The sequence below is a fragment of the Pinus tabuliformis genome, chromosome X, assembly GCF_031772625.1.
Source record: "Pinus tabuliformis cultivar Carrire ecotype Pingquan chromosome X, CPIR1, whole genome shotgun sequence".
Lineage (NCBI taxonomy): Eukaryota > Viridiplantae > Streptophyta > Pinopsida > Pinales > Pinaceae > Pinus > Pinus tabuliformis.
In genome coordinates, this window is record NC_142308.1 from 323,039,384 (window position 1) to 323,052,786 (window position 13,403).

The following is a 13,403-nucleotide window of genomic DNA, read 5'->3' on the forward strand; positions in this document are numbered from 1 at the left end:
GTTCCTTTTCGAAGAATCAACAATTCTATTGTTTTTGCTGTTCCTTTTAGAAGGAACAACACCTTCACTATCTTGTTGATTCCTTTCTTTCAAAAAGAACATCTGGCAATTTTTTTCTATCCCTTTTTCAAAAGGAACAACACTATTGTTGTTGTTGTTCCTTTTTTGAAGGAACAGCATTTGTGTGCACTTTTGCTTTTCTGCTGTTCCTTTTCGAAAGGAACAACACTTTCGTTTTGTTGTTCCTCTTCTAAAGGAACAACACTTTTTGTATTAGCCGTTGCTTTTTCACTTTGCTTTTCCTTCTACAAAGGATTGACACTTGCGTTTTTTGCTATTCCTTTTCCAAAGGAACAACACTTTTAGTTTTTGCTGTTCCTTTTCCAAAGGAACGGCACTTGCATTTTTTGTTGTTCCTTTTTCAAAGGAACAACACTTTTAGTTTTTGTTGTTCCTTTTCCAAAGGAACGTCACTTACGTTTTTTTGTTTTTCCTTCTCCAAAGGAACAACACTTTTGGTTTTTTGCTGTTCCTTTTTCAAAGGAATGGCATTTGCGTTTTTTATTGTTCATTTTCAAAAGGAACAACACTTTTGGTTACCTTTGTTTTTTGTTGTTCCTTTTCCAAAGGAACAACATTTTTGGGGTTTGTTGTTCCTTCTCCAAAGGAACGACACTTGTACTTTTTGCTCTTCCTTTTTGAAATAACAACATTCTCATATTCCTTTTATTTATGCTTGTTCTCCTTGTTGTTCCAATTAAAGGATAGTTTCCGTTCTTAATATATAATAATTTCGAGTCTTTTGGAGCACAACTATACACTTATGAAATGGAAACAAAACTAGAGCATACTGAAATCAGTAAATTATATAAAATTGCTATTTTTACAAGAAATTGCTTTGAATTGGTAAGAGGAAAGAGGAAAGGACACAATTATCCATCACTTTTGCTCTCATTATTCTACTAAGGCTAATATGATTAGTTATCTTTATCATGGTGGTTCTTTTTTTAAATTCCCATAATCTTCTTTCATCATTATTAAGGAATAAGAACAAAGGGTATATTTTTATATTGAGATGTTAAGAATTCTTCCACAATTCCTACTCTTAAGGAGTGTTGAACCACCCTTGGTGTATAAATAGGGAAGTACGTTATAAAAGAAAAAAAAGGAGAAAAATGTTTATATAACTTATGGGTTGTCAAATGCAGGATAGTGGGTCTCATCAAGAGCCATCCTACCATGATCATAAGGAAGAAAGTGAAGTGGCATTCCCACTATGGCCACCACACCAGGGATATGATCCAAGAGACACATCAGAGAAAATAAAGAGTCCTTGGAACAGGAGGTCTCATCACGAGCTGGCCTGTCCACCTTTCACTCCTTCCTGGTGAATGGCATTATGATTTAACTGGTTACGAAGCCAGCATAATTGCCTCCATTTTGACATTGCACAGAACTTCCTAAGCATACACAAAGGATCATGGTTCCATGGGTAAAACAAACAACTCTGTCAAGGTTATGGACACCTATCGGCAGCAGAGCTCTGTTAATGGTATTGAAGTCACATTCCTTATACACCAATAGTAATCATCAACACCCTTCTTTGTCTTATACCTTTATAATATGTCACATAAGTTTATGTATATCATTTCCCCGAACCATTAAACACATGAAAATCTATTACAGCCAATCATGACGGAAAACGTTGATAATGACCGCATCGGACTTTTTGTGCACGTCAGTTTTCCTATCCTCCCAGCCTCACATCATATCATAGCATTCTCTTACTTGTTAAGTGATCCTACCATACACCTCGATTTCGGCAATCTGCTCCTTTTGTAAAACATGGCATTTTAGCATACGTTGTTCCTTTATGACTCTGTACTATGGCAGTTCGGCACGCCACTCCCTCATTTGACAGCCGAGGACGGCCTATCACATTACAGGGGGGAGGCAGGTGACCTCATAATTTGCTGGTATACGTGTCAGACTATTATTCGGAAAACTGTTTACTTGGGAATAGCAAGGCTCAATGGTATATTGTTTTTCAATTTGCATGGCTTGCTGTTCCTAAGCCATTTTAGTATTATGCTCTGTAGCAATTAGTAAGTGACTCAGGATTTGAACGAGCCCTGTTGTTTCATTATTTTCTCTGTATTTCTAACAGTTTGAACAACCTGTTGTTCCATTGTCGTCTCTAAGTTTTTGTAGTGAGCTAAAGCATGGGAGGAAGATCAATTCGGAGAGAACCACAGGTATTGATAGTTTCTGATGCTGCAAGGGAAATCCTGGTGTTGGGACTCATAAATGTCATATTTTCATCCACCTTTTTCTTCACTATTCCTTACATTTCATCATCCCATTAACCTTTTATCATATCATCTTCATACATACATTTGGGTTTCACCTTCTTATTTTCCATTTTATTCATTTTTGTATTACAAGTGAATTTATGATTAATTATTAGCAAATATACATATTTTTATATATATCTCAAGAATATGCGAGTTTTGTGATGTGTAGGAAATATGTGAAGAATTAATTCCAAGAGACTTATCCATATCTCCTCCACCATATTAAGGAGATAATTATGCAAGCCTATTCCTAAGGAGAAAAGCATGGAGGATTTGGTTGGCATATCTTATCCAATTCCTAAGGAGAAGATCATGGAGGATTTGGTTGCCATATCTTATCCAAGATATGTGAGAGATTTATGGAGGATTCAAAGGGATCATATTTTGTAATAATGGGAAAGTAGTTAAAAATGCTTGAGAGATTTGTGGGATCATATTTTGTAATAATGGGAAAGTAGATTAGTGGATGATCATTATGAGTTGTTACTCATCCCATTGTATAAATAGGAGTACAATCTCCTCCATTTGTAATCTGGAAGTTTTTGTAATCTTAGAATTTTGGAATAAAGGATCATACTTCAATTTTGCTTCCACATCTGAGTCTCCATTGAAGTGGTGTGCTGGTAGAGTTATGGAGGGCCCCCATGGCCTCACTTGCATGCTTATTTGTTTATAATTTATTTTATGTTATTGTTTGATTTTAGCTTTCAAGTTTTGTTAAATGTTCTAATATTGGAAGAGTCTTATTTGAAGGTGTTCTTGTAAGAGCATCGTAAGATCTCATACAATTATTAGATCTAGGTTTATCTCATTTCTGCTTTTAAGTTCTAATTAGATTATCTAATTTTGGAAGAGATCTTGTAGAACATGTTCTTGTAAGGGAATCATAGATCTCAAACAATTGTTAGATCTAGGCTTGATTAGTTATTGAAAGAGATCTTAATGAATATGTTCTTGTAAGGGGACTTTAAGATCTTGGACAAATTAGGAATCTTTCTAGATCTATATATTTTAGATAAGCACTTCTAAGTTTACCTTCCCGAGTTGACATTAAATTAAACTCTAATTTTCATCCGCATTTTAGACCACACATTTTGGCGCCGTTGCCGGGGAAGTGCAACTAGAAGGATTTAGTATTTATTTTATGCATTTTTTTTTATGGACTAATTTGTGGAACTTGGTGATAGCAGGTTCGTAAAGGAGTTCAAAGTTTGGAGCATTCTTTTTTTCATTTTCGCACATAGATAATTTCAATTTAGTTTTTATTTTAAACCCCCCATTTCTCACTAATCCATCTACGGATGAGGGCTTTGACGATGTTGAACAGATACTTCTTGGAGAGCAAGAACAATAAACTTGAGCCAACTCTAAGACAGGATTCTCACATACTTGCAAAACATAATGTAAAATTTATAAATCTTGATGTGAGCATGTTCGAATTTTTAGTCCGTAGATGGCTTCACTGGAAGCATGCTTTTACTTAGAAAATAAAACATCTTTAAGTTGTAGAATAGATTAGAAAAAAAATAAAAATGAGATCTCATCAGAAGTCATTAGAAGTCATTATCATTAGAAGTTTTTAGTTTTGTTTTCCAAAAATAAATCATCATGAATAAAAAGAACTGCTTCATCTTTGCATTTCTATGTCTTGTTTTTGTATCACGGATGAGCCAAGAGCCTGATTATCGGAAAGATTTGTCTTCCAAGAGTCTAAATGCCCCTGCGACATTGCAGAAAGAGTGTAGATAATGCAAGGTTTTGTCGCAAATCTTAATTGTGTTTTTTTTCGCAGATTTTAATAGTGTTTTATCCATCCACGCTAACCTGCATAAATAAAAAAAATCAAGAGATTAGTATGCTCTCTTCCCGCGCTTCGTGCGATCTGTAAGATCAGAAAATCTATTGATTTATTTCAAATAAAAAAATTACTTTTGTTGGAAAATTGATCTGCATGAGCGAAAAAACATCTTAATTTTTTTAGATTTTTGTAAAAAAAAAAAAATTATTATTATAAAACAATCAACAACAAACAAAACACATAATAATGCGAAACACACTACAACACCATAAGTCACCAAATTTTGTGCAAAACCGACTCCTCTGTTCATTTGTGTGGCTTCTCTTACCATGGGTGGATCACTAGTTGAAAGAGGCACAATTCTTGTTTTTAACTCTGGAATTATATATGTTATGAAAATCGTTGCATAAAGGGTTATTGAAATTCGATTTGAAGAAATCAATACTGAGTCTGGGTTTTACAAGAATTACTGATGTCTGAGGGACGCAGTGAACTAATCTCTGAACTTTGAAGATGTATTGAATTATATGTTGCTGGAATCAATTTCTTTAGTGGCATCAATTGAGAAATTCTATTTGATTAAAAATGTTGTTGATGAATTTAAAACAATTGAAGTCGATTTCAGTACAGAGAAAGGTATGTTTGAAGTCAATTTCAGCAGAGAAAGGTATGTTTGGAAGGAAGCAATCCATTTGTTTTGCTGGAAACCAATCTTCGTTTGTATACAGTATTGATAAATCAATGTAGAGAAGCGTTTTCAAACTTTGGTGCAGAATGCCCGTGTAAAAAAAGAGCGTTAAATTTCTGGGTTAAATCAATTTAAAAGCCTGTATAATTTAGCCTCAAAGCAATCTAATTCCAGTTTTGAAACAACAGTTTGAAGATCTGAGCAGCGCTGGAAATTTAATACGTTGAAAACTTCAGCGTAGTGGAAACATCAATGAAATACATTTCCCTGCATGTACGTTGGATCTCATCCCTGCGTTCAAGACCGGGCTGCTTATGGAGCTGCATTCTACGTGAAGGCATTTGCATGGATTGTATGACCGCTAGCCCAACCTTATACATGTGCGTTAATGGCCGCCTTAAATGGTATGTGATGTTCCATGCTATTGTGCATTGAATTTTCTAAATGCTGCATTAACTTGGTGTACGTTGCAACTTGTTTGAGACTGTGTGTTGTTTGATTGATTGAAACCGTGTGAAAGCCTGTAGTTAAGTCCAGAAGTTTTGAAACAAATGTATGGTGGAAATACAATTGATCCGGTGGAAATTTGTGTATAAGAAGTAGCGGAACTTTGGCAATGGGTAATGGGCACAGCCTCTTCAGAATTGTAAGGCTTTTGACCTTTAAAAAGTTTGATTACCAGGTGGAAGCATTGTGAAGGTGCAATTGAAATGAGCAATTCTGACTAAGGACCCTAAAAGTCATTCTCATGTTATCCAATTCTTCAACAACCCAGATGCCAAGGCCTTGTTTTTCTTTTTTTAGATTTTGTGTGTGTGTTTTTTTAGGATATTGAAAAAAAAAAAAAAAAAAATCCATTTTAATGTTAGTTTATTTTTAGAAAATTTCTTGTTGATTTCTTTATTAAAAAAATAAATAAAAATAAAAAAATAAAAAATAAAAAAAATTCACAAAATTCATGCAGGTCTGAAAATAAAAAAAAATGGAACACTTGGAAACAAATTTTGAGGATCGATTTGGAGGATTCTATAAATGATGATTATCTTGTTTCAATAGCTTCAAGTTGGCATTAAATATTCATGATGAATGCTTTTATATCGCATACTATATGCAGAACACAACAGATCTTTCTAATGCCAATCTTTTGCCGAGCATATTTCATCTGACCCAAACAGGGAGTATTACTTTTCATGGTTATTTTTAAGAATGGATTGATTTTAATATCATGATTAAGTCAATTTCAACACTTTGATTGTCCTTAATATGTTTTATTTGGTATGAAATTTTTGCGTAAGAATCATGAAGGAAATGGCCATTTCTTCTTGAACACACTTGTGTTTTCTTTCTGCCAAGTTTTTTTTACAGGTTACAGGATAATCAAGTGATCATAAGGAGATTACATTGTGACGACAATTGGTCTTCCAAAGACTAAATTCATGAAAAATTCTAAAGACAAATCCAACTCCACAACCACTACCTTGCACCTCCCTTTTTGAAGCAGATTTTGAATTCCACCAATTATAAATCCATAAAGCATGACATTTCCATATCCATTTTTCATAGCAAGAGTTCATCTTCATACACCATGCATTTCCTTACATTCATTTTTGGATGCTCAAAGTCATTCCCTTTCCATGATTACATTGCCTTGTTTTCCTCGCCATGCTGATCCACACTGCTTGTCCATGAGTTCTTTCCATTTATAGTCCTACCAAATCTTTTTGTACAAACTCACGTTGACCGATGTGGGATTCCTTAAGGCCCACCTTTCAACAAGTCTTGCCCCATCGACATCAGCACCTTATCTGGGAAATAGACTAGAGTTCCTTTTGAGTACCTAGAGGCTTGCATGCCTTAATGGCAAGTTCTCTTGTTGACAATCATGGGAATACATCAATGTCCCTTGATCTTCAAATCTTGCAAGTGGCTCGACCTCGACACATCCATTCGCACTTCGCAAGATGTACTCGGGTACCTTGGCACTCATTGACATCAATGGTAAGTTGCCTTGCATTGGTTAACGACATACATCAATGGCTGGTAATCCAATGATTTCTATTCATGCTCGACATCGACACATTCTTTTGCATGATTAGAATTGTACCAAGAAGTTTAGTAGCAGGTGAAGACTATACACTTTTTCACCACTCCCTTAGCAGTTACAGCAGCATGAATTCTGATCTATGAGAGTACCACAGTTCCACTTTCAGCATTTATCTTTTCCATAATTCAGCATCAGCAGTTCAGATTCCTTCATTTCCCAGGATCCAGTAACAACAACATCAGTCACATTTTCCTGATCCAGCAGCAGCTACACTCCTCTTGCATAGTTCATCATTCTTGGGTAAGTAGAGGTATGTTGTTTTCTAATCTTTAATCATGCAATTCCTTATATGCTAACTTGAATATTTTGGAAAATTCCCTCACCATACTACATTTTCTTTCATGAGCCATGTGAAGTTGCATGAGGACATGCAACCAATTCAATTGAGGGGGGGAGAACTATATTCACTTCCATGATTCCATTTCTTTACCACACTACATATTCACTTCCATGATTCCATTTTCTTCACCACTATCACTCCATTTTTTTTCTCATTTACCATTCACCAACATTTATTTTCCAATGATACCTTGTTGCACTTTGCTTCATACGTAATATTGGCATGCTTCATTAATATTACAAAAGGGCTTTCTTATGCACATTGATAGCTTATGATTTCCAGTGAGTGTTTACATTATTATTGAAGAAAAGAGGACAGAAAGCGAAATGAATGTTGTTAATACAAGAACCAACATTCTTTGTATTCATGGTTGTCACACAAGAACCAACCATAAGAAAATGTAAGTTGTTACTCATGTCTTTCACATATCCTGGACACATTCATTATTACAGACATCATCATGTAAAGCCAAAGTTGTTCAAGATGCCAAATGTTCTTAAAGAGACCCATGCATGGTTGCATGAGGACATGCAACAAGTTCAGTTGGGGAGGATGTTGGGACTCATAAATGTCATATTTTCATCCACCTTTTTCTTCACTATTCCTTACATTTCATCATCCCATTAACCTTTTATCATATCGTCTTCATACATACATTTGGGTTTCACCTTCTTATTTTCCATTTTATTCATTTTTGTATTACAAGTGAATTTATGATTAATTATTAGAAAATATACATATTTATATATATATCTCAAGAATATGTGAGTTTTGTGATGTGTAGGAAATATGTGAAGAATTAATTACAAGAGACTTATCCATATCTCCTCCACCATATTAAGGAGATAATTATGCAAGCCTATTCCTAAGGAGAAAAGCATGGAGGATTTGGTTGGCATATCTTATCCAATTCCTAAGGAGAAAAGCATGGACGATTTGGTTGGCATATCTTATCCAATTCCTAAGGAGAAGATCATGGAGGATTTGGTTGGCATATCTTATCCAAGATATGTGATAGATTTATGGAGGATTCAAAGGGATCATATTTTGTAATAATGGGAAAGTAGTTAAAAATGCTTGAGAGATTTGTGGGATCATATTTTGTAATAATGGGAAAGTAGATTAGTGGATGATCATTATGAGTTGTTACTTATCCCATTGTATAAATAGGAGTACAATCTCCTCCATTTGTAATCTGGAAGTTTTTGTAATCTTAGAATTTTGGAATAAAGGATCATACTTCAATTTTTCTTCCACATCTGAGTCTCCATTGAAGTGGTGTGCTGGTGGAGTTATGGAGGACCCCCATAGCCTCACTTCCATGCTTATTTGTTTATAATTTATTTTATGTTTTTGTTTTATTTCAGCTTTCAAGTTTTGTTAAATGTTTTAATATTGGAAGAGTCTTATTTGAAGGTGTTCTTGTAAGAGAACCGTAAGATCTCATACAATTATTAGATCTAGGTTTATTTCATTTCCACTTTTAAGTTCTAATTAGATGATCTAATTTTGGAAGAGATCTTGTAGAATATGTTCTTGTAAGGGAATCATAGATCTCAAACAATTGTTAGATCTAGGCTTGATTAGTTATTGAAAGAGATCTTAATGAATATGTTCCTGTAAGGGGACTTTAAGATCTTGGACAAATTAGGAATCTTTCTAGATCTATATATTTTAAATAAGCACTTCTAAGTTTACCTTCCCAGGTTGACATTAAATTAAACTCTAATTTGCATCCACATTTTAGACCACACAAGGGCAGGATGGCTAGTTTATCTTGATTGTTTATAGGAATCCAACGAGACTGTAGCAATAGAATTCTTGCAGAAGTTGCAAGAATATCACTCCACAATAAGGGGGAGACACATAGCAGTCACTGATGACATAATTGTAGAGGTCTCAGGACTGCCAGCCACTGGACCTGTGTGGACTCTAAAGAAGGAGAGACTGCGAAAGATCATAAAAATCTTCCAAGATGAAGGCCAGAACCTGACAGTCAGAGGAAAGGGAGTCCTACAAGCAGCGTTGGGGGAGCCGTGGGCAGAATTGGAAAAGATCATCCAGAGCTACATCACTTGTGAAGGCAGGAAAGATGTGGTAAGACCACAACACCTTAAACTCTTAGCAGTATTAAAACAGAAATGCTCTATGAACTTGCCCACATTTTTAAATTCATTACTTCATGATGTTGCCCGAAGTGTGAAAAAATTGCAACATGTAGAATCGGTAGTAAGTCACCATGGGCTGATACGGCTAATAGTTAGCCACAGTCTTGCTCAGCAATAGAGCAGTTGGAAAGAGCTAATTGCCATGATAGACGGGGGACTGACGATGCCAGCCCCAAAACATAAGCATGCTACCAGTACACCAAATAGACCATTGAAATGGAGGAAATCAGTTAGACTGGCACAGATTAGAGGGAGGCTGGAAAATTCCCCAGGAAATACTAGCCAACTAGTAGAGATAGACAATTCAGGGGATGAGCAACCCCCGCAATTAGAAGGAGAAGAGAATGAGAAAGGATTGGAAGGAAATGAGGAAGGAGAAACAGAGAAAGAAACCGAGCAGCCTGGGTAGGAGGAGGAAGAGACAGAGCAACGCAAAGAGAGCCCATTGCAAAATCCATTGCAAGAGGATGAATTGGCCCAAATTCTGGCCAATATGGGCGAATATGCCTAACCCCTCAGCCCACTAGGCCTCCATACTGAAGAAGAACCAAAAGAGCATTATGCTCAAGACAAAAATGCACCCGAAGAATTACACGATGAGGAAGTATAAGAAGAGAATCATCCTATTCATAATGAAAGTATGACAGGAGAGAAAAGTGATACAGAAGAGGACAATCTGTTCCCAACCAAACTACATTGGAAGAATTCCAGGAAGAAGAAGGGGTGGAAAAAGAAGTCACCCGGGAAATAACAGAACTAGCTAGAGTTTTTACTCCTAAACAACCCGAACAGAACAACGAAGGAGCACCCCAAGAAGAAAACCAGGGAATTGGCCAAGGTGACAGTCCAGGCCCGAGTAAATAGACGACTATTCTTTCTATGAAAACAGAAGAAATTAAAAGACTACGAAAAGAACATCAAAGATTGTTGAATGTGATAGCACGACTTCGACAACAAATCAGGGTTTTGAAAATGAGAAAGAGATCAAAAAGGACTTCGGGGGTAAGACATGCAACCACTCCGGTGAGACCCCCCAAGAAAAAGGTTCGGAGGACTCAAGTCCAGTCTACTATTCAAAACCCTGTTGAGGAACAGTCTGTTGTTCAAAACCCTGTTGAAGTGCAGTCTGTCGTTCAAAACCAAAAGGAACAGCATTCAATTGTTGCCCATGTTGAAGTACAAAAAGATGATATATCGGCCTGTGACAAAGAAGTTCAGACAAAGGCACAACCCTCTGAAGGAATGCAAACCATAAACATGAGGCAACGTAATAAGAAGATTCAAGTAAATCTTCCACTTGCCACTACTACGTGGGACAGTGATCCGAGGACAGTAACCCTACGAGAGGGTTTGATGCAAGCTCAACAAGCAGTAGAAAAACTCACAGAACAAATGGTTTCTCGAAAAAAGTATGAAGAATTACAACAACAACTAAGGAATGTCAATTTATCCAAAAGCCAGGCTTTTGAAGGATGGCGAAAGGAAGAAGAGAAAGTCGCAAAGGTAACTCATCGGTTAGATGTAGTTATCAAGAAGATGGATACCTTATGCTCTTTGTACACTGACGTCCTAGCATGTAGAGCCCCTGCTAAGAATTATGCCTTTTTTTAATGGAATGATATTTGAAATTGAAAATTAAGGCTGTCAAAGCAGGATCCCCTATACAAATTAATACTATTGATGATTTTATAAATTTTTGTAAGCACTATGGAATAAAGGTTCAAAGATTATTGTGTGAATTCTATCTGCATAACCTCGTGTTAGATCAAGAGACAGAGCAGAACCCCAGCCCTTTCATTGGGGATATCCAACTGCAGGCATTTGTTTCTTTTGGAGTTAATCAAATGAAATGGCTTAAAGCCTATACTGCCTTCCAAATACAAGAAAACGGATTAGACTTATGGGTAAGAGCTGAGCCTAGAGATCCATTATAGTTCTGGAATAAACATAGGAATCTCATGAGGACTCTGGGTGTGATTGAAGCATTAGGACCCATTCATACAACAATCAATCGGCAAGGGTAGAACACTTCTTTACCATCAAGGACCTTGCCATTGCAACTGCTAAATTTCGATATCAGACCTCTAATCCGAATATCCAACTCAGGGAACCATTTAATTATGAAAACTTTAAGTTAGCTGCTGATCGCTTGAGCCTCTATGGTTAACTTATCTTAAGGGCAGGGTCATCTTGGTTAGGATATAGGTTCAGGATTCCGATTATTTGGCACCCTACACCTGGGTACCAAGCCCTGTATGAGATGCCTGAGGGTCAGACATACCATCTTTTTTAACACCTAGTTAGGCATCATGGTTGTAGACCACCACATGAGATCCCATCTCCAGCTTACTCTCTCACTACCTTACATGTCAACTACAATTTTTTCATGAGGGCATGAAAAAGGGTAAGCAGGGGGGTGTGTGGAGTACTGAAGAAGGTATGTTTTATTGATTATTTTGTCATCTTTTCTTTAAAAACTCATAATCCCTTTGCATCATCAACTAGGTAAATAATAAGAAATTATGGCAAAATCTATGAGATTTTTATGTAACGCAAAACAACTAATAATTGCCATTTTCTTATGTAGAAAAAGGGAAAAATGAAAGATTGTCGTCCCAAAGAAAAAGACAGGGCGGAGTTAATTGTTGTCCCTTTGGCAGGGAACCACATGCAGACAAGGCGATCCAAATTGAAGAATATCAACCAAGGAAAGGAAAAGGAGATATCGAATCGGCGCAAGAGAACAAAGGGATAACTGGAATTAACAGTTTGGCAAATCCCTCTGGATCCTTTGATCTTGAGGGATCGCAATATTAACTATTTTTGCATCATTGATATCTCCGCTCGGTTGTTATAAAAAGGGGTAGCACTGCTAGCCCGGGGGGGGACTGTTGTTATTCTTATGTAATTTCTCTTTGTATTTAAAACTTTTATCATCGACTCTCGTTGAGAAGTGATTCACTGTAACTCTGCTTTGATGCCTTAATATAAATTTGGTTGTTGTTCCATCTTTGATCCTGGAATAATCTCAAGCGATGTATCCCTAGAGGCTAAGGGCCCAGCCCTGGTGGAACACTTTCTCCTGTACCATTATCTTTAATTCGTGCGTGGTTTTCATTATCAACTTTGTTTGGTAATCTGGTGTGTTTTGTTACTTTACATTACGGTTCTGTTATATTTACAATATCGTTCTCTATAATAGGAATTTCGTATTGTTCATTCTAACTTTATAACGCATTGTTGTTCCTTTAATCATTGATATAACATTACTGTTCCTTACATAATGCTACTGTTGTTCAATTACAGAGGAACCGGGTTGTAACGTTCATAAGTTGATATTACTGTATTCCTCTATGGTTTATACTTAATCGCGATTGTTGTTCAACTGACATTACTGTTCCATTACGAATTGCAATCGTTATTCTTTGTAACTGAGATTAATATTTGTGGTATCGAAGTCAGATTACTGTTTCTCTCAATATCAAGGCGTGTTGTGTGTGTTATTTGGTTTGGTTCACAGTACATTCACCTTTGGCTCTAAGTATTGTTCTATATTTCATTGCTAATCAGTTGTTGTTCCATTTACATTTGTTGTCCGATTTATACTTAAAGTAAGGATTGCTATCTGATTTATGTAGGATATGATTGCTGCATTTATTTCCTTAGAATAAGGTTTCACTATTTATAAGAACTGGTTGTTGTTCCATTTCCTAGTTGCTGTTTCAATTATAGTTTTTGTTCCATTTCCTATTATTTGTGTTGTCATTGCTTTAAACGATCTGAAACTGTAGTGAGCGTTGGCATTTATTGTCTAGTTCCTAGGTTGATGATCTGTTCCTTGATTATCTTCAATTATATCAGTTTACAGAGGGATGAGTTATTGTTATTGTACCCTTGACTGATAATTTACTTAGTTTTCTAAATGTATGATTTAAGTCTTAAAGTTCTTTG